This window comes from Desmodus rotundus, chromosome 6 (genome assembly GCF_022682495.2).
Source record: "Desmodus rotundus isolate HL8 chromosome 6, HLdesRot8A.1, whole genome shotgun sequence".
Taxonomy (NCBI): domain Eukaryota; kingdom Metazoa; phylum Chordata; class Mammalia; order Chiroptera; family Phyllostomidae; genus Desmodus; species Desmodus rotundus.
Window position 1 is genome coordinate 12,732,165 of NC_071392.1, and position 22,023 is coordinate 12,754,187.

At 42.6% G+C, this 22,023-nt stretch overlaps 1 non-coding gene across 1 annotated transcript; it reads left to right on the forward strand.

The window, feature by feature from the left end:
* Nucleotides 1–5,584: 5,584 nt before the first annotated feature.
* On the forward strand, nt 5,585–5,687 carry LOC112307041 (U6 spliceosomal RNA). Its single transcript, XR_002975008.1, has one exon. It is a non-coding gene; the product is annotated as a U6 spliceosomal RNA (small nuclear RNA).
* Nucleotides 5,688–22,023: the final 16,336 nt, after the last annotated feature.

Consider the following 22,023-nt stretch of genomic DNA (forward strand, 5'->3'; position numbering starts at 1 on the left):
CTGCATGATAGAATCACCCAGAAAGTCTGATTGATTTGGTCTGTGATGGGCTAGGTGGGTTGAGAGGTTCTGGCATTATCGAGGCTTATGGATGAATGAATGAATGAATACACATGAGGCACAGAGCCTTAGACTCTGGCTGGTCCCCACCAGCCCTGGAGACTTATGCTTTGCTCTACCCTGAAGCATTTAGAATTTTTCTAACATGGTCCTTGGTCATGCACCGGGTTAGGGGACTGCAAATTTAGACTCAGTGTGTTCATGGACCCCTTGCTTGACTTCAGTAACACTAAAGAATTTCTGCTTGCCCCAATAACAAAATGGAAAAGATGATTCCTCCTATGAGAGGGAACCTGAAAAATGGAGTTGGAAGGCAGGTGCTGTGAAGTTACAATTCTGACTCAAAAGATGCCCCTTTACTTCTTGACCAGCTCAGGGAAGAGCTTATCTCAAGTTCTCTGCCAACTGAGAAGGCCAGAACCCTTCGTGGTTAGAAGATGTAACAGCACTCACTGCCCAGTGACCACAGGTAACACCTCCAGGTACTAGAGGGCTGTCATCCTGACTCAGCTACACCTCTGGCAGAAGATTCTTGGAAGCCCACCCCTGAGGTCATAGTGGAGCAGACCCCACAATCACAGCCAAGTCTGGGAGGCCAGTTCATGGAACGGGACAACCTAGCTCTGTTGTTGCTGAAAACCAAAAGTCGTGGACAGAAACCCGGTGCCAAACCTGCTCCCCTTTGTCCGCAGTCAGAGGAGAAGAAAGCCAGAAGTCCTAGAGTTCAGCTTGCAGAGCCCAGTCTCACCCCGTATAAAGTAGTCGGCAATCTCCTGCATTTGAAAAACCACAGATGCAGGCTCTGCCTTCCAGCACCAGGCAGGAGAAATGAGACAAACAAGCTTGGAAAATAAATCTGACTCTCTCGGCTCCAGATAGCCGACAAGTGTTCGTCCATCTGCCGCGAGCATTCACACTGTGAATTCATTGATTTGATAACACCCTCACGTAATTGATTGCAGATGAGACTGGCTCCTTGACTTGCTTCTGTGTTTGTTGTCTGATATGTTTCCAGCTCTGTTCTCCCTACTTTATGTGTGACAAAGAAGGAGAAACTAAAGATTGTTCTGGCACTTTCTGATGGGAAGACACATTGTCTATTGGCTCTCCTGAGACAATATACTTTTTGAGTTCTTGATTGGCAGGAACTGTTAGTTGATTGCTTCTTTCCACTGATATATTTTACTTATCTTCACAATACTGAATGCATTATTTCCATCCTGGCTGTCCAATCATGTGTACAGGTAACAAAAAAATAGCTAGAGCATTGTTGCTCTATCTGAAGTCTGTCCGTGGTGAGAGGGGCACTGCAGCAGCCATGGACTGACAGAGAACAACACTAACAGCAGAATTGTAGTTTGAGATATTAGCCTAGGGAATGATACTGATCTTTCTACTCACGGCAACCACAACAACCCATCCGCCTCTCTGCGGTTGTGGCATTCAGATGTCACCACCATTTCATTAAATGAGATCAAAACAGCTGTGAGGATGGCTGTTTTATTTTATTGTACGAAGTCATCGTAACTTACTTTACAAAGCAGCTCTCACAGCAACCACAACAACCCATCCGCCTCTCTGCGGTTGTGGCATTCAGATGTCAACACTGTTTCATTAAATGCGATCAACGCAGCTGTGAGGATGCTGTTCTCTTTTGTCATACAAAGTCATCATAACTTACTTTACAAAGCAGCTAGCAGCTAGTAAGCGTGCCTGAAATGGGAAAACCTATCGTAAAAGGATCGACGACCGGGGGACAAAACGGGGGCTGGTGGAATTGGGAGATGGCTGGGAGTCCCGTGGCTCCCTGAAAGTGACCCACAGTTATTTGCAACTGAGTCTTAGGCAGATATAGCCTAGCACAGGCTGAGTTTAGCATCTAGCAAACAGACACCTAGATACTAAGATTCGGTTCAGCCTAACACTGACCACTATCTGACCACCCCTAGAGACAGAGCTCAGCAGTATAGCACTTCCAGGTTGTCTCTCCTACTTGCAGTACTCAGTCCTGAAGCAGCATAAACCCCAGTGAGACATGGTTTTTAAACTGAGAGGCACCCCAACTTCTTTAGCTGGACAGCATGGCAAGGCAATGTGGCCAGGCGGCTGTCATTGCCTTTCAAGTGAAACAGAGGGTGGATTTGCATTTTGCCTGGAGCTGCTTACTAGCTGTGTGTCACTGGGAAAACTACTTTCCCACTATACCTCAGTCTACTCCTCTGTAAAATGGGCTTCATGGGGATAGCAGATCTTGTCTGTGCTCTGCCCTCACCTTGAACTGCACCTGTTCCAACCACGTTCTTTGCCTTAAAGCTTTTTCTTGTGGTCAGCACCCACTGTGCCTGCTCACCTGGCAGGAAAGATGCACCAGAGTATTAACGCTGCTCGGGAGATGCCCTCAAGCAGCGAGGATGGGGGCTGGTGTACAAGTTGGTACTGGTACATAAATGCCTCAACTCCCTGGCCCTTGAGTAGCATAGCTCTAAAACACGGGCTCTGTATCGACTCCCAGACTCTACAGCAAAATCAATCTCCGTTGGCCACAACGTGGCTGCGTAATAAGGGTCCCTTCGTGAGCTTCCTCCTTTCTTTGTCTCACTTCCCCACCCACTTTCTGAGGTTTCCTGGAATCATCTCCCCAGTAATTTCAGCGAGTGCCTATTTCTCATTGGTCTCCCCAGAGAGAAGGCCTGTTCTGAATGGTCTTCCCAGTAGATGTGTTTTTTTCAAGCCTGTGGTCAGGGACACCCTGCAAATCTACACAGGAGATTTTCCAGTTCCCAGGTATGTTTTGTCTCTCTGCACAGCCATCCTCAAGATCCTGCGAGGCTCCTTCCCAACCTGGTGTAAGTTTCTGCATTCATGTTGTTTCATACTGGAAATATCCTAGGGTTACATTTTGAAAATTCCATTGTTAGGACAGTGAATGAAGTCACACTGAAATTGGTGCATTCAGTCTCATGTCATATTTCTACAATGTGGTGGATCGATACTCCACCCTGACACTCGCTGTCCCCCAGAGTTGTGACATCACCTCTCCAAGGACAACACAGCAAAGTTCTCTACCATGAATCCCATTTGATTCTTGACTTCCCATATAGAATTGGGAGAATTTCTACAGAGGTAAAAAATCCACGCATCACTTTTTCTCTCTCAGCCTTGTAGGGACTTATGAGAATTCAGGCATTCAAAAAATGAGCAACTATACACCAAGGGTTTAGGGTTTCTTGGTCATGGCACTAGTTGAGAATTAGCATTATTAGTGGGAAAGTGGAAGTCTAGAGCTTGTTAGCACATTTAGTTGGAGTAAAGGTCTTAATGAAAATAGAATTTTTCATTTATTTCTCATCAAGGCTAAATGAAACTAGGTAGAAGATCAGGTCAAGTTCATCTTCTAGGGGAAAAGAATTCATAGCACATACTCTCTTAACAGTCAGACAGTCACATAAGAATAACAGCCAATGTTATCATTAATCCACATTACTTGAACTCCAGCTTTTGGGTCAGGGCATCGATACAAAAGAGTACCTGTAGGTCTGGGCACCTGGGAGCCACATGTATTACACAGTGTGGTTGTGACACTTTGCACAAGTGCCATTTCCTATAGATAACAGGACCAGTGTCAACTCCCTCCAGAGAGCTGACTCCTCTCTGAGGATCCATGAAACATCCAGTAATTCTGATGTGTGTCTCAGGGTAACACTTGTTTCAATTCTTCTCCCCTTTTAATCAGTTCAAAGTCAAACTCATTTCAGTGCTGATGGGCCAACACCATCCTCAGGGAGTCCTCATGATCTGTGTTCTGCTCATTTACGGGACTTAGGAATGCCTGGTAGACAGCATCTTATTGGAACCCATGAGGCCCATATAAAGCTTAAGGGATGTTGACAAACCTGCTGTTGGCTTTCTTAGAATTTCTTCCTCTGGTGTCCTGGACAGCCCCTTAATTTGTCCATGGAAAGGGCTGCTTCAGAAAATTGCACTCTTTATGGTGGCAATTCAGTCTCACAGCTGAGTTCTTGATAGTAAAGTATTTAAATTTAAAACTATGTTTTGATATAAAGTCTATGGAAACACATTCCCTCTGTTATTTGGATACTCTCGCCAAGCAGAGACCTTCGGGCTGGCTGCTTCATGACTATTTCGTTTTCCCATTCAATCCATTTTCACTGAAAAGGAGACATAAGCAGTGAAGCCAATATAGTTTTATTGGATCCAATGCACCGCCACTAAAACAAATATATGTACACTCAGGCCAATACACTTTTATTAAAACAAATAGAATTTAATTCAAACCAGCATTCAATACATTTTCTCAAAGCAATGAAATTAAGCTCTACCAGTACTTCTGCTCAATATGTTTTCCCAATCAAATCCATTTGAACAAAGTGAAATATATTTATCATAGATAACACATTTTTATTAAAAACAAATTCACTAAAACCAAGTTCCCCTTTGAACTGATAGATAGAAATTCTAACCAAATGTATAATTAGATCATAGAAACGGATATATTTTTACTTTTAGCAAAAAGCATTTCTGTTTAGGTCCACTTTAAAGCACACTAATGAATAATACAAGTTGCTCCAACAATGTCTTTAATGGAGTATTTTCTCAAAAGTATGTCCTTTGGGGTTGAAGTATAATCTAGAAAAAAAGCCACTTAGGGGAAAAGAACAGTGCTGGGAACAGGATTACAATAAATTCAGGTTCGTAATGACCACATTCTTGAGTCTACCTATGGTACTTAGAGTGAAGCTGTTGGACGGGTGGGAATGCAAAAGACAGGCCTGGAGAACCTTTGTAGTTGTGTGCTATACCACCGTCTCCAGAAAAAGTCCTTCCTCGTAGGTGTTCAAACATGAATTCTCACCTTTCTGAGGTTGACTAGGGATCATTGTGCGGAGGGAGAACTTGATGGAACGGGAGGTCCTGTATTTGTGTGGCCCTTTGGAGGGGGTTTCCATGTTGCTGCCTGGATCACAAACCATCTTCACATCTTCCAAAGAAGCAGGGAGAAGGAGAACCCACATCATACAAATAAGAGTATCCAAATGCAGGTCCACCATGCTCCTGGCCTGGGGCAGACCTTGGGGTAGAGAAGCACTTTGTAGAGAAATCAGAGCCCAGCCCCTCAGGGCCGTTAGGACTTTAATCCTTGGCCCACGTGAACCCTGCCTCTCTGCCTCTGCAGGGATCCCCCACACTCTTTGTCTTAAATTTCTCCTTGAGTTTATTCCAGAAGCAGTGGCTCAGTACAAAAAAACATGTGCAGGCTTTGTCTTGTCGGATGATAATGGACTGCGTCACCCGGCTTTTCCTTTTTGCCTTAGCGCAAGCCCTGCTTAACTGTTCTGATGATCTTATCTCAGATGTCTGGGAACATCTAATGCCTCTACTCCTTTTCAGTAGTGTAAGCTCTCCTTTCTTTCTCTATCGTTCTATTTTCTATTGTACTTATAAAATAAATCCAGGTTTATTTGGGAAACAGATTTGAATTACAAAAAAAAATGCTATAGAGCACTTGCTTTGACAACATAAACTCTAAAATTGGAACAAAAAAGAGAAGACTCTTGTGGCCCCTATGCAAGGATGACACACGAATTCATGAAGCATTCCATTTGCTTTGATGGTTGCCAGAGGGGAGAGGCATGGGGGGATGGGTGAGAAAGGTGAAGGGGAATGAGAGGCACGAACTTATAAAATAAATAAGTCACAGGGATGTAATGTACAGCACAAGGAGTACGGTCAATAGTATCACAGTAACTTTCCACAGTGATAGATGATTACTAGACTTGTCCTGGAGAGCACATCATAAGGTATATAAATATAGAATCAGTTGTATACTTGAAACTAACAAAATGTTTCTATTTAATTTTTGAAAAATATTTTATTGATTATGCTATTACAGTTGTCCCAATTTCTCCCCCTGTGCTCCCCTCCGCCTAGTAGCCCCATTCCCTCCAGCATTCCCCCTCCCTTAGCTCATGTCCATGGGTCATGCACGTAAGTTCTTTGGCTTCTCCATTTCCTATACTATTCTTAACATCCCCCTGTCTACAGGGTCTGGCAGAAGTAAGGCCTGCTTCAGTGTGGTTGGTAGGCTAATAATATGGGTGTAATAATTTATAGTTTTAATTTGAACATTTCACCTAAAATGTCATATGGTGTGCTTGAATATGATATTGTTATGTTACAGAATTGCATGCTTATGATTTTGTAATAAAAGGGGCATTATTTGTGCCAGACCCTGTATTTTGTACCTACCAATTATGCTACTTTATCTTCACACCTTTTCCCCCATTCTCCCTTTTCCCCCTCCCCACTGCTAACTCTCCATGTAATCTCCATTTCTATGATTCTGTTCCTGTTCTAGTTGTTTGCTTAGTTTGTTTTTTAGATACAGTTGTTGATAGTTGTGGATTTTTTGCCATTTTAATGCTCATAGTTTTGATCTTCTTCTTTTTCTTAGATAAGTCCCTTTAACATTCCATGTAATAACGGCTTGGTGATGATGACTTTCTTTAGTTTTACCTTGTCTGGGAAGCACTTTATCTGCCTTTCCATCCTAAATGATAGCTTTGCTGGGTAGAGTAATCTAGGATGTAGGTCCTTGCTTTTCATCTCCTTGAATACTTCTTACCACTCCCTTCTGGCCTGCAAAGTTTCTTTTGAGAAATCAGCTGACAGTCTTATGGGAACTCCTTTGTGGGTAATTCTCTGCTTTTCTCTTGCTGCTTTTAAGATTTTCTCTTTATCTTTAACCATTGGCATTTTAATTATGATGTGTCATGGAGTGGGCCTCTTTGCAGCCATCTTGTTTGGGACTCTGTGCTTCCTGGACTTGCATGTCTATTTCATTCAACAAATTAGGGAAGTTCGCTTTCATTATTTTTTCAAATAGATTTCCAATTTCTTGCTCTTCTCCTCTCCTTCTGGCACTCCTATGATTCAAATGTTGGTACATTTGGAGATGTCCCAGGAGCTCCTTATACCATCCTTATTTTTTTTAATTCTTTTTTCTTCTTGCTGTTCTGGTTTAATGCTTATTTCCTCCTTGTGTTCCAAATTGTTGATTTGAATCTTGGCATCATCACCTTCATTGTTGGTTTCCTGTAGATTTTTCCTTATTTCACTTAATGTAACCTTCATTTCTGCCTGGGTCTTTTTTATACTGTTGCAGTACCCAGTGAGTTCTTTGAGCATCCTGATCACCAGTGTTTTGAACTCTGCACCTGTCAGGCTGTTTATTTCCATTTCATTTAGTTCTCTTCTGGGGTTTTGTTCTGTTCTTACATTTGGGCCATATTTCTTTGTCTCCTGTACTTGTCAGCCTCCTTGTGTTTGTTTCTGTGTATTAGGTAGAGCTACTTTGACTCCCTGTCTTAGTAGTGTGGCCTATTGTAGAAAAAGCACTCATATAGATGAACGTGGCTTTTTTAAATCCTTGGTTGCTGGACTTCCATACAGCTCGATTTTCTGTTGGTTCTGGGTATTATTTGTTTTGAGGTCTGGTTGTAATTTTTTCTGTAGCGCAAGGAGGCAAAGTGTGTTTAACAATGCCTCCATCTTGACTGGAAGTTTGAAACTAATATAATATTACATGTTAATTATGTTTTTACCTATAGAAGCAAATCCTAAACAAATATATTTTTGACCATGATTATACAAAGAAAGTTCCTGATGCCTTCTCGGGATGTGGTATGTCCACAGAGCCCCAGGGGGAGTGACACCTGAGGAGGAACCCTGGGGAGAATTGAAGCTTGGGAGTCATATCATTCCCTTTGCTCAGGTGCAATACCCTTTGTCCTCTGCTTGGCACTATTAGGGGCTGGTCAGGTTCCCTGACTACAGAAGCAGATAGGGTGCCCCTTGTAGCCTGGAGGTATTGGACAGTGAGCTCAGGAATGGAATGTGTCCTCTCTTGTTCATTAGGGTCCTCCTTGTGCCCTTCTGGAAAGGATTTGCTTTCCTGGGCTTCTTCATGCATGTGGTTCCTAGTCATGGGTTCAGCCCCTTCAATTCAACTGTGTCATTTGGTGTTTTCCTGTACCCCACTGTGAGGAAGAGAATGGAGACAAAAAGAAGAAGTAGAGGGGGATGGTTTGGTGGTTGGAGATAGAGGAAGAGAAATACAGACAGACAGAAGACAGAAGAAATAACACAGAGTACACAGAACGTGTTTAAGTAATACTGACATTTATTCAGCTGCAGTGGAAACGTGTGGAAATAATTGCTGTTCATTGTATTGTTTTAGATGAAAATGGTAGAAATAAATGGAACTGTCAAAGTTATAAACCTCCCCATCTTCATTAAAAATAAAGAGTGAAGAAATGAAAAGCAATAGCAAGGAGGCAGGGCATTTGAGATTTCTTTTTCTTCCCCCCAAGCAATGTTCCCAACAAAGATTGTCATCCAGTTTTCTGTCCCACTACTACAGTGCTTTCATTTTCTCCTCCTTTGGCAAGGGTCGCTCAGAGCCCTACACGCGCCCCAGGCCAAACTTCTTCATAGGCCACTCATCTTCCCTCACTGACCTTTAAAGCATCCCATTCACCATTTCTTCCTTCCGGCCCTGAGAAAATGCCTTCTCCAGACTGTCCATGCAGTAGCCAATCTAAACCTCTTAAGGACCTTCTGAGGTAGACATCTCATCCCCACTTCACAGAGGGGGCAACTGAGCCCCAGAGAAGTGAAGTGACTGACTCCAGTCCACACACCCCCTGCATACACTGAGTGAAGAGCTAAGATTCAGTCAGCTGAGGTCAGAGCAGGTGATCTGCCCTGCTTCTCACCGCTTTCCTAGGGAATCTCAGGGGTCATCTGGCTTGATGTGGACCTGGTGCAGAAAAGGAAACTAAGGCCCACAAAGGTGAAGTGCTTGCCCAAGCTCACATGGATTGTATCAGTGAACCTTGGGCTCTCGCCACCCCACCACACTACATATCTCATTATATTCAAATACTTTAGCTAATATATTCAGATGCCAAAAACCGCCACGAAAATTACTGCCAGCATTTCTAAGAGAAAGCAGCTTAGTGTCAGCCTCATTCTCCATCTTTTTTTTTTTTTAATCAGAGTCCTATTAACATCACAGCTGTGGTTTGGTTTCATCTCTTTTCATTTCCTCTCCCTGCCCTCAGGTAGGGGTGCCAATGTGTGACAACATGGATCCAAAATGAGCCAAGAGAAGAAGAAAAAGCTTGGAAAAGACAGGAAGAATCAGCAGTCTCTATCTCTCTCTCCATTCCTCTGTACCCTAATGTCCTTCCTGTGTTCCTGGGAACCCAACCTCAGTCTGTTGGGCTTGGGAGCTGACTGAAGCAAAAGGCGGGTCTGCAAGGGAGAAGGGAGGCCGACACTCCAGAGAACTGGGAAAGACTTTGAAACCGTGTGAGTTGCTGCTTCTCCTCGTGCGGGAGAAGGTCGATCACCTGTTTCTACCAGATTTATAGACCCTATCAAAAAAGGGGCCAGACAGAGAGAGACATTTAGTATTTGTTACAACATGAAGGTTTAACTGTTCATTGAGACATAGAGGGTGGTAAAAACATAGACTGGAGAATCAAAAGGACTTTGTTCAAAGTTGGGGCTAAGTAGTCAGCAGGCTAACCAAGGGCCTAGGGATCCGGGGGAAGTAATTTACCCTCTCTGAGCCTCAGCTTTCGCACCTGTAAAATGGGACACTAGAACACACTGAGCTCTCTACATATACAGGGTGGGAAAAAGTAGGTTTACAGTTGTGAGTATACAAAACAGTTTATTCTTGTATTGTTATTTATTATTATATTATTTATAATTATTATTAACCTACTTTTGCCCACCCCTGCATCTATTTGATGAGTTAAAACTAGAGTATTTAAAATCATTTGGATGGCTGGTTTAAAATAAGCAGAATAACCCAATCCTTGTTCATCTGGAATTCAGTTGTCCAGTTTGGGGTTTCTTAATGGCTGAATGTCATCGGGGTACCCTAAAATTTATCAGGAGACCTGCAAGCTCCTTGATGGTGGTATCCTGAAGGCAATGCCCAATGCACACAGTCAGACCTCTGACAGGCAAACTTGAATTTGCAGGACCACACGAGTGTGAGTGATGGTATGCGTGAATGTACACACACACACCCACACACACGTGCAATCACACACAGGACCATGAAACTCACACTATAAAAGAAGAGAGAGAGGGAAAATCACTACATTCAACCAAAATGAGCCCTGTAGAACTCAACGACAAGTGTAAGTTTTTCCCCTAATGCCCAGCAGGCTAGAGTAGCCACAGGCTTTTAAATAATGTATTTATTATCCAAACACTAGCAGACATTTTACTTAAATCCAGAAACGTTTTGCCAAGAAAGAGAAGGAACTAGCAAAACAGTGGACAGCGGTGTTTCCCAGCTATGTGATCTCATCACAACTTCACCCAAACCAAACGCGTCCTTGCCCTGTGCCCGAGGGTCCCGCCAGCAGAGTGACTGAATCGGGGCAGATTTAGGTTTTAAATGCCGCCTAATATCATTTGGGCAAATTAACTTACTTGGCTGGACATTGTGTTCCAGCCACAGAGAATCTTCTTTTCCTGTCAGAAGATCCGACAACCCAATGCCATAGTGAAATATTAGTAACCTCTTCACATTTTTCTTGATTTCTTTACGAGTGAACAATAGACGCATTAAGAACAACAACCCAATAATTAAGCCCCATGCGGTTCTCCTAGGAGCCAGCTCTGTCACTTCAATCAGATTACGGACAACTCATTCTCATCTTGGCCATTTGTCTTTTTTGTTTACACACACACCGAGTGACATGCTTCTTAGCATCAAAAAATAGTAATCCAAATTGAAGACAACAAAAGACCTTTCATTATTTACAGTGTTAGGTAACATCTATTTGTTTTCATTAGTTGCCAAGCAATGAAGTACATGGGTTCTGATCAAACCTGGCACGTGTTAATTACGTCTGAGGTCTAGGGTTGTTTTGTCCACAATAAAGGATTACTTAAGGGTGGAACCAGACCTGAAAGTTGAGGCGTCCTGGCCTCAGAAGTCACCTGCCTCCAGGTGTTTCCTGGATGAAAGTTTCCAGCCTCCAAATGGTAGAAGCGATGTGAGCTTGTCAGGGAAGTTACATTTTTTTGGTTTGGTTTCAGTTTGAAGCTCTCGGCTTTATCACCCGTTTTATGGGCTGGAGTTAAATAGCAGTACAATGCAGTTTGCTCTCTTACTGCTCAGCACCAACAGCCATCATGAGCCATAATTAGAAGTAAAACCACCACATAAATAACGTGGCAGAAAAACGGCCACCAGGACGGGCCTGACTTTGGCTATGGGAAACTTCATCGGGTCCTGGGTATCCATCATACTTAAGGGGCACTGCGTGCTTTAGCCCATATTTGTCTTACTAAAGCCAAAATGGGAGCCGTTTAGACTTCCAAATCAGCTTTTAAAAATAGACAATGCCAGTGGAAACAGACTGTCTGCTTTTAAGTGTGATGGAGAAACCCTTTGCCAAGAGGCCAGGGCAGCTATGAGGTCTGAGCTGGGAGGCAGAACATGGGAACCCAGAGGCAAGGAAGGAAGGAAAAAGAAATGGAGGTAGAGGATGCGTGGACTTCCCCCAACAGCGAGGTTTAGAAATAGTTCACTGCAGAACCCAGAAGTCCCTGCACACCCCTGAGCACGAGAGGTGACCCTTTCACTGGGGGCACCAGCAAAGCTGGTGGCCATGAAAATGTTGCTTTCCTGGCTTCCTCTCAGTGATGAAGTGAGAGCGGGGAGACTAACATTTTGGAGCACCTAGGCATCTTTACGTCAACCTTCTTTAATATCCTCATAGCAATCCTAGGAAGTCAGAGAAAAATAAAATATATTGAGTCCTGCACCTGAACGTGACTTTGAGGAAATAGGACTAGCAGCCAGCTCTCTGCATTTGGCCTGCCTGTTTGCAAAGAGCCGGCAGATATGCATTAACATGAGAGTGCCATACAACAATCAGAACAATCTCCTTTTTTCTGGAGTTAGCCTCCCCCATGCCGGGGATTAGGAGACAAACCAAACAGAGCAAATCTCTTATGGAGGAAACATGCTATGTAGCACACAGTGTTTTTCAAAGTCTGAATCAGTTTTTAAAAAGTGATTAAAGTATACCCACTTGCTTTTTTAAATAATTTGTATGTGTTTTTCTATTGATCAGCCAGAATAGTTAGGATCTAATCTTCACGTGGAATGAAAGAGAACATTCCTTTGGATATTCTAAAAGCCCACGTGTGTTCTCCAAAGAGAGAGAACACACATTTGGTTTGCTTTCTCCTTTTTCTTCCTTCCTTCGCAAAATCAATCATTCAAACAAGCAAATTTAAAAATAAAAACAACACAACATTCATCACAAACTCTGTGTTGAGAGTTTAAAAACAAATTTACATCTGGCATTAAGCTGTACATTTAATGAAATGGCCTTAAACTTCCACAGGTAATACAGCTCCATCTCACATGGGGGTTTTGTCTGCATTTATATCTGTGCAGGCCACATATGGCGCGACACCAACATTTTTTAAATTAAGATATTAAGTGCTCATTTCTGGGTGTGCGGACCTGCTCTATTCTAACAAATTTACTACACGTCTCAGAAAACGTGGCTTTGCTAAAGTTGGTGAGTAGCCCAGCATGGTTTATCTCCAGCCCGCAGCTCTTTCCCTGAATTCAATACTGCAGGCACAATTTAATGCAAACCCAATTTATGACTTAATGCTCCAGGGACCGTAGTGGGAGATTGTTACATTCTTCTTTTCTAATCCTATTTGTGTTTTAATTTGCTAAGTCTGTAACGAGGTGCATGCCTTGAATAGATTCAAGATCTTTCGCATTGCTTTTGACTTTGTTTAATATAACAGATTTCACAGTTTGCATTAAATACCCAGGTGCTACGGTCAGTATTATCTTTTTATTTTCTCAACTAGAGTGAATAAAATTACACCGTGAAAGTAATTGTATACATGTTTCCTTGTTGATTGTAATGGTTTATTTCTTATTATAATTCTTGATTCAAATTACATCTAGTCTCCAAAAGTCAATTCTCCGTGGGCCCTTACTTCCCTTTTCCATACAGTTGTTAGTCTCTGAAGAGAATGGAGTCTTGGCTGACAAGTGATTAGTTGAGAAATAATAGAATAAGTTTTCTAGTCTAAGTTATGATACTTCAATTAAACAAAAAGGAAAAAAGTGAGGAAGATAGGGAGGGAGGGGAGGGGGGAGGAAAGAAAGGAGGAAGGAAGGGAGTGAGGGAGGGAGGGAGGAAGGAAAAGGAAGGGAAGAAGGAAGAGAGTGAGGGAGGGAGGGAGGAAGGAAAAGGAAGGGAGAAAGGAAGGGAGGGAGGGAGGAAGGGGACGGTGCGGCGTCACCAGACACTCTGTTTCTGGCACTCAGCTGCAATGTACCACCCCTAATCAGAGCTGCTACATCACCCAACTTCACTGTGTGTCATTTTCTGTCCCTAACTGTGTTACAGCCAATTATAGCTAAATTCTCTGTTCTGTATGCACAATCAAAGGGCGTCTGGAATGCATTTTGCTATTTTCTAAATCCTATTATTGCAGACATGTTTATTACATTCCGAAGATGGCTTTCTGAAATTACATTGGTATTGTGCAACCCACCTGCCATTTACAAACAAAAGGACCTAAACATTTCATAACAAGAAGAAAGTTCATTTAGCTCTTTCTTAGTAACTTTTCCTGTGTTATCTTTTTCCATAACCATTTTTGTTAGACTTACTGCTCAAGCCTCTATATATCTGTAAAAATATCTAAGCTCTCCTGTTAATGTGTATTTCTAAATTAATAACAGCACACTAAAAAGCTTATACAGAAAAAGAAACCTACAACAAAACAAAAAGGCAACTGACAAAATGGGAGATGGTATTTACAAACAACAGCTCCAACAAGGGGTTAACATCCAAAGTGTATAAAGAAGTCATACAATTGAACACCAAACAAACAAACCAATTAAAAAATGGGCAGAGGACCTGAACAGACACCTCTCCCAAGAGACATACAAATGGCCATCAGGTATATGAAAATATATTCAACTTCAGCTATTAGGGAAAAGCAAATCAAAACTACAATGAGATATCACCTCACACCCATTAGCCCGGTTATTATCAACATGACAGGTGATAACAAGTGTTGGAGAGGTTGTGGAGCAAAAGGAACCCTCATTCACTGCTGGTGAGAATGTAAACAGATACAACCACCACGGAAAACAGAATGGCGGTTCCTCAAAAAACTAAAAATAGAGTAACCATATGACCCAGAAATCCCTCTCTGGGCATCTACCTGAAAAGCTAGAAAACATTTGCAAGGTTATACACTCCCTATGTTCATTGAGGCATTATCCACAGTGGCCAAGACGTGGAGAAAACCAAAGTGTCCTGCGATAGAGGACTGGATAAAGAAGATACAGGACATATATGCTAGGGAACACTACTCAGCCATAAGAAAAGGTGAAACACTGCCATTTGTGACAACATGGACGGACCTTGAGAATATCGTGCTAAGTGAAATGTCAGTCAGGAAAAGCTAAGAGCCACATGATTTCACTCATATGTGGGATATGAAAATGAAACTCATAGACACAGGCAGACAATAGTATGGCGGTTACCAGAGGGAAAGGGGTGGGGTGGGTAGTAAAAAGGTAAAGGGAGCTAAATATATGCTGACGGAAGATGATTTGACTTTGGGTGGTGGGCACACAATGCAATATACACATAGCGTACCCTAGAAAGGTACACCTGAAAACTATATGACCCTATGAACCAATGGCATCCCAGTAAATGTAGTAAAATATTTTTTTAAAGTAGGATCACTACATATATTACTTTAAAATTTGCTTTTTCAAATTACCACCCCTAACATTACAGGCCAAAATATAATAACGCATTTATTTTAACATTTACATAATTAAAGCCTTTATTCCATATAAACCACAATTTTTGCAGCCGTCCACACTGATACACATTCAAGGTGACTTCCTTTTTTCCTGCTATAAACAATGCCTCAATAAATACTCTTGTAAGTACATATATCTAAAAAACAATGGCACCGCAGGTCAAAAAGGAGTTATAAATAAACTATTGACAAGTGAGACAGATGCTTGCTGCCCCATTCATTGTGACATTTTTTCAGACTACGTAGAAAGGGATTGTAAAATGGATCTTAAATTATAACTATTTGATCGCCCTGAAATAACTCCTCTAGGTTGCCTGTCAAAAGGAAAAAAATGTCAAGTTATGTCTTTAAATTTCATTTGGGGCCATCTTAAGAGGAAAGTGAGTGCTGTTAGAAAGACACATGATATCTATTGGAAAACACAGCACCTCGTCATTAATTATTAAGGGAGAAATGGAAGTGTTTCTAAACCACATGCTTCCCTTTTCCCTTCTACTGAAGTTTATACTCTCAAATGCCCTCCATCCTAAGCTTACTTTATTACTGGTATTTGCCTGGCAGAGCCAGGGGATATTACTACCTTTTTATTTGCTATTTTTACAGGACCCAACAAAGTGCTTTTAAAATATAGAACCACTTAATTCAAGTCAAGCTTCTTCAATACGCCTTTCATTCAAGCCTTTTCTAATTTGTTTTCCACCAGCCAGGAGCCCAGAGAAGACACTGTGATTTATGTTTTCATTTATTTATTTTATTTGGGCTTTTCATTTAAGGAAAGAAATTCTGCGCAACCCTTGCCATCCTCAATTCTGCATCATCTCACCCTACTCCATCCCTTTGCCTTTGGACCATTGAGATTTTTCTCAAGGCCAGACTGTGGAGTTCTAAATGGTTCCTTGGAGCTTTGACCATGGTCTGGAGGAGGCTTGGCCTGGGGTCCTTCAGGGCACACCAAGGGTGGGTCTTGACACCTCTTGGGCTGGAAACAACCCAGGGTTTTAGACTGGCTCTGTGTTTTTCTTCCTTTAACTCTTCACACCTGCACAGTACAAAGCTCTCTGGAGAGAGCCCTGGAGGAATGCAGCCTTTCCCCAAAGGTGGAAGATGCTTTGCCGTGGAGCTTAAATTTCCACAAAGACTAAAGCTGTGGAAGACCTTGGCAGCCAGAAGGATATTACTGTTCATATCAACACATTGTTTTGATGTGGGCGCTGGGCATGGAGTAATTTCTACATGACATTTGAGACCTTGGGCTGAACCATCCGCAACCATGGGTTTCAGTCTCAGTTTTACATTCTACCCACTCATTTTGAGTGAGTTATTCCTCCTCTCTGCACTGATTCATTCATCTACCCAGTGAGTCAGCAAGTACTTACTAGGCACCTATGATATGCCAGGTACTGAGTCAGGCACAGTGGGGACAGCTAGTGACGCAGACATGATTCCCGCCCTCACGGGTCTAGTGGGGCCAACAGACAAACATTTTCAGTCAAATGGGACAGGTATGGTAACAGGGGAAGTCAGGGAAGTCTTCCAGAAAAAAGGGAGATACAAGAGATCAGTTTCCTCCAAAGTAGGAGTTAATATAATACTTGTCTCAAGGGGGCGCTATGAGAATAACAGATGATATACAGGAGGGCTTTGCATCGACCCCCACAAAAAGTAACAACTCGATTAAAACAAATTGGAAAGCAAATAGTGCCACTAGTGCTAAGCGCCACCCCAGGATTCCCAAAGAAATTGATATTAGAGAACCACGTTTCACCTTTTAGAAGACACAAGCTTTACCCTGTAGTTCTAGTGGGTTTTTTTTTTAATAGAGAGAATTTAATAATGTTGTCTTTGAAACATTAAAGTAGATGTAAAGATAAATGAACTTAAATTAATAGGATCTCTCTAGTAGGAATCTCTGGCAGTTGACTCTGTCAAACACCAACTTCTCCAGGGCAGCAAGAACCAGACGGGTCGGTTCTACCCACTTCGGAAGAGGATTCCTCCGCCCGCACTGAGTCATGGACGGCCCAGCAGGAGAATGCTCCTCCAAAGTGCTCTAACCAATATCTAAAAGGCAATAGCATTTACTTTCGTTTAAAGATAGGAAGCATTTTTAAATAAATGTTTTAAAATGAGTCATATTTGCTCGTTATAGCTTTAGAAATGCATTCCCACAGAGACAAGCTTTGGTTCTGCCTGTCACCCAACAAAACACCCTCAGGAGACCCATCCACTCCACAAGTGCTGTGTCTTGGTGGACGCAGCCTGGGTAATGGAGTTCTCCAACACAACTCCTGATAGCAATAATATAACGAAGCGTTAATGTGCACAATCTTTGATTACTTACACAAATGTCACAAATATTCAAGGACAATCATCTGTTAGTTTAGCTGTGGCAGAATTCATCTTCGTTGGAGCAAATACTTAGATGGGCTATTTTGGTGCCTTCAGATGGGGTCCAAGGCAGAGGTGAATTGCTCTGCTTAGTAACACTGGAGAGATTTTGAAGTTCTGGGAGCAGCCTGGGAAGCAGAGAGAGGAGGAAAGAGGTATTTGGGGAAGAGGGACAGAGAAACTGGTGGGAGCTATTTAGGAGGACAGTTTGCAAAGAGGTTTAGTTTGATATGAGTCTGACAGAGGAACAGTGACCAAAAGTGATGTTCAATATTCAGTTCTTAGTTAGCAGTCAGTTATCTCCCAAGCTGGGTCACTAGGTAACATTTGCACAGACACACTCACCCAAAACTGTCACTGTAGGTCTAGAAACATTGCTTTATATGAGCAGCTATTAGAGACTCTCAAGGAAACTGGAGGTGTCTTGGTGGCCACAGAGCAGAGAAGAAATAGTAGCTTGGGGTCCAAGAGAGATCCAGAGGTCAGCATGGACAAGGTATTAGAGGCGGAGACTCCCAAGAACGTGAGCCCCTAGAAAGTCACAGAAACGTGGGCAAGGCAATGATACTCATGTATCACATGGACGAGAGGGTTTGAGCTCATTTTAGCCCACCTGGGCAACATATCTACGTGCAAACTACAACGAGCCCTCAATTCTTTCATTGGAAATTCTTACTAAGTCAAGGTAACCTGAAAATTTAAGCAGCTATACTGGGCGAACCCTCACTTCAGGTTTTGGAATAAATGACAAGTGGAAAACATGACATGGAGCTACTTTTTTAGTATTTCAGAGATGCCAGCTAAGGCTCATTTGCATTTAACAGTACTATCCCTTTAAGTTGGAGAACCCCGTCATCAGTGAATGGTTGCTGATCTAATGACTAATTTACAGCAGAGTCTCTAATGACCTAATAGCTCATTAAGGTTGACTGAGCCAGCAGGGGTCTTCGAAAATGTTTTTTATTCCACTCTGAGGCTTTGTGAGTTTTCCTGTACATACATCAAACCATAGCCCAGGTTATTAAATTTACAAATGTGAAATCACAGCAAGAACAGGATGGACCTCTGCAAATATAACTTGGGAGCAGAAGGACAAATACAGAACCCGCACGACAGAGATTTATAACACTGCCCAAATCATGGGATGGGAAGCAAGAGAGAAACATGCTGGGAACCAAATGGGTTCCCAACAGGTAAGATCTTATGCCAAGAATTGAGTTGTCACCGTGATAGTGTAGAAACAGCTTCAGAGGGAGTAAATTCACCGTTCATTCATCATTTAATAAATCAGTTTTTATTAAATACCTATTACCCATAAGGTAGTATATATAAATGCTTTATAAACATGATACCAATTTACACAATTGCTATGGTCACTCCACATATAAGAAAACTGAGCCTCTGGCAAGTTAGGAGGCTCGAGAGAGTAATATAACATGTATGTAACATATACACACACCAGATAAGGAACAGATCTGGGATGCAAACCCGAGTCTCTCTCCAAAATTTCTGCTTTTTGTTTCTCACTACATTGTCCCCTAAAGGGTTTGAACAACTCAAGCATCTTATTTCTTGGAAGATATTTGCATCTAAAGACATAAGGAAAGGCAATGGCTGCTGGTTTCCATTTTTAAAAGAAATAGCCAATTCTAGCAGCATGCATAATTAAAATATTCAGGTAAGCCCCAAGCAACAGTGATGAAGAATTCTCATTGATGCTCCTTTTCCAACCCCAGGCTGTCACCAGGATGCCCCATGGGTGACTGAGTCCCTTCCTGGTAACAGCCCTCATCCACTAATGGAGGTACAGAAAGAGAGAAACAGAGAGAGAGAGATGAGAAGCAAACACCCTGGAAGGCTAACCCTGTGGTCCAGAAGTATCTACAGCTACATTTGAGAAGATACAGACTATCCAGCACAACCAACCCCTCCTTGTGTGTGACTCAAGTGTTAACAGAAAACAGTCATCAGAGAAGCAACCTGAGGTATCAAGAGCATGGCCAAGGCATAGATTTTGAAAGAGAGATATGTCCATAAACTTGACCAAGCTATTTATTCTCCAGCTTCCACCTACCAGGACTGAGGACTGCTCCCAGGGGCATTTAGGCCCGGGCATTCAGGCTCCGGCTGGCCCAGTGAGGCCCCTCTGGGGGGTATGCTTGCATAAGGATGCTCAAGACAAGTGCCAAGGGGACATGGGCAGGCCTTGGGCAGCCTCTGCTACATCTGCTTTTTTCTAGAAGAATGACCAGAACGGCCCCTAAGCCCACATCTGTTCAGGAGCATACAGAACATGTTTTTACCTTAGTAGTGTGTAGCTGATACCCCCTTCCCAGGGCCATGAGAGTATGTAATACCAGCACCAACATCCTGAAATATGTCAAGATGTGGAGAGGCAGCTGTTCATCCCTCTTTTAAAGGATTCAGGCAATGTTGGTTGACCTCCATTATAGAACTGGCATATATTAGCTGAAATAACCCTTTAACAGTTTTTTAGTACCCAACTATATGTTCTGTTATAAGGAATAGCAAATGTTTAATCATAAATATTTTAATGGCTTCAGGGATTCATGGTATTCAATGACCGTGTTAAATGATAATAATCACATCTGGTTTATTACTATAGTAATTCAGCAGCTTCTCTTCAGCAGTTATTTTTTATTATATGTGCTGTGCTACTGTCATGGTCATTTATGGCAGTAATATTTTAAAGTGGCTCATTTGTTTGTTTAAGGACAGTTTCACAATATATTTCTGTATTAATATACATTTCACACTATTATTTCCAAGCTGCCACTGGAAAATTGATCCTAGCCTGTTATGACTGGAGAGGCTGGAAGACACGAGAAAGACTCAAGCAGAGATGGAGTGGGGAGGCCAGATGGGGCTGTCCTGGCACCCACGGAGGCTACGGCAACTGCTATCCAGCCTTATTTGTAAACAAAGATGTGCACTAAGAAAGAGTTAAAAAATAGCACACGTGAAGGGAAGACCCTAGATTTGGGAAGGCATTTCGAGGGAAACACCATCCCAGAGGCAAAGGCATTTGGGAAGAACCCAAAGACTCACGGTTTGCAAGGCCTGGGGTCGACACCAGGGTCTAGCAGGCATCTCAGTTGCAATAACAATATAATAGTGAGGGGGCAAAGAGTGAAAAAAAAATGTGAACTTGCGAGAGTGAACAAGGGCAGATCAAGGTTACCTGCTGAATGGCTGACGCACTGACATCGATTTCAAATCTGCTCAAAGTGGGCATTGGGAGTGAATTGCGGAGGCACGGAGAGCAGCACACCATCCGTGTCCTTTCGCAGGAGAGGTTCAATCAGCAGGTATTATGACACTGGACTTGTGTGTGACACCTGCTGCATTTTTGCCCCACATGTCACAAGAGGTTGCTTGCAGTGGGGTAAATATTAGCCTGAAATCATATATTGCTCTTTAGTGGGGAATGGGGGAAGGTGGGGTCTTTAATAAACCAGGAGAGTTAATTTTCTGTGACGTTCTGCTGAACCGGGTTGTGGAAATTCAGAGGAGTCCAGAGAAACCTGCCAGGCTCCTGCTCTGCTTCCTGTTGACCGGCTCCTCAGGCTCCTGATTGGTTGGGTGACAGAGGGCAAATGGCTTTTGCGGCTATGAATGATGTATGACCATAAAAGGGTCTGTAACCAGAAGTGCCAACTGACATGCTTGCTGATTTAACGGACACCCAGGGTTATATTTGCACAGAGACGCTTAAATAAACACGTGCTGGGGTTGAAGTCGTTTACTAAGCAATCATTTCTCTCGCTCCTCTTTTCCATTTTATTTTACTTCATCATAAAAACGAGGAGAGTAAAACTGTGATTCCCTTTCTTATAATAATGAAGATTTACTCATTGCACTGGCAGCTCCTCTTTCTTCCTCTCTACGGAGCCTGGCCCTTTCTCCCTCTTCCTGCCTGCAGGGGGCGCTGCAGTAGAAGTGCCCAGGCACGGCTAGCACAGCCTTGTGGAGGGGTTGCCCCTTGGAAGTAGAAACGCTGTGGTCTAGGTTCCTTTCTCGCATCTGGTGAAATAGGAAAAGAAAGCCCTGAGGCCAATGTTTCATCACTGGAATGAGAAGATTCCTATTCAGCTACAAATCAGCAGAAGCACCAAAGTCAGGGAAGATGATCCGCTCTTGAAGTCCCTCAGACTCAGAAGTTTCCCATGAGCTTCTTGGTTTCTTCTAATACATTCGCTGCAGCCATAGCAGTAATGATTAATGCAAGGTTAGATTTCGGTCTGGAAGCTTCATCTAGATGATTTTCATGGGGCTACTGAATGGTCATTAGAGGGATATAAATTTTACGGAATGTAAGTTTTCTCAAATAAATTGATCGGAAATCCGTAAGACATCATGGAGTAATTATTCCTGGCTCTGTGGAAAATATCCCATAAGATCCATTTGACTTCACATTCCAAGCTGAGTAAGCCACGGCCAATCAGTCCTCATTTTTTCCCACTGGATCTCAGCTGTGCGCACAATGTCTTTCACGGGGCTTTAAGCGGACACTGCCCACCGCTCTCAGCTGGCACTCGAGAAAAAGACTCATTTCCCACTCCCGTTTTAGAACATTTAGGTCTTTACCCTCTAAGAAGAGGATTTACAGAACTT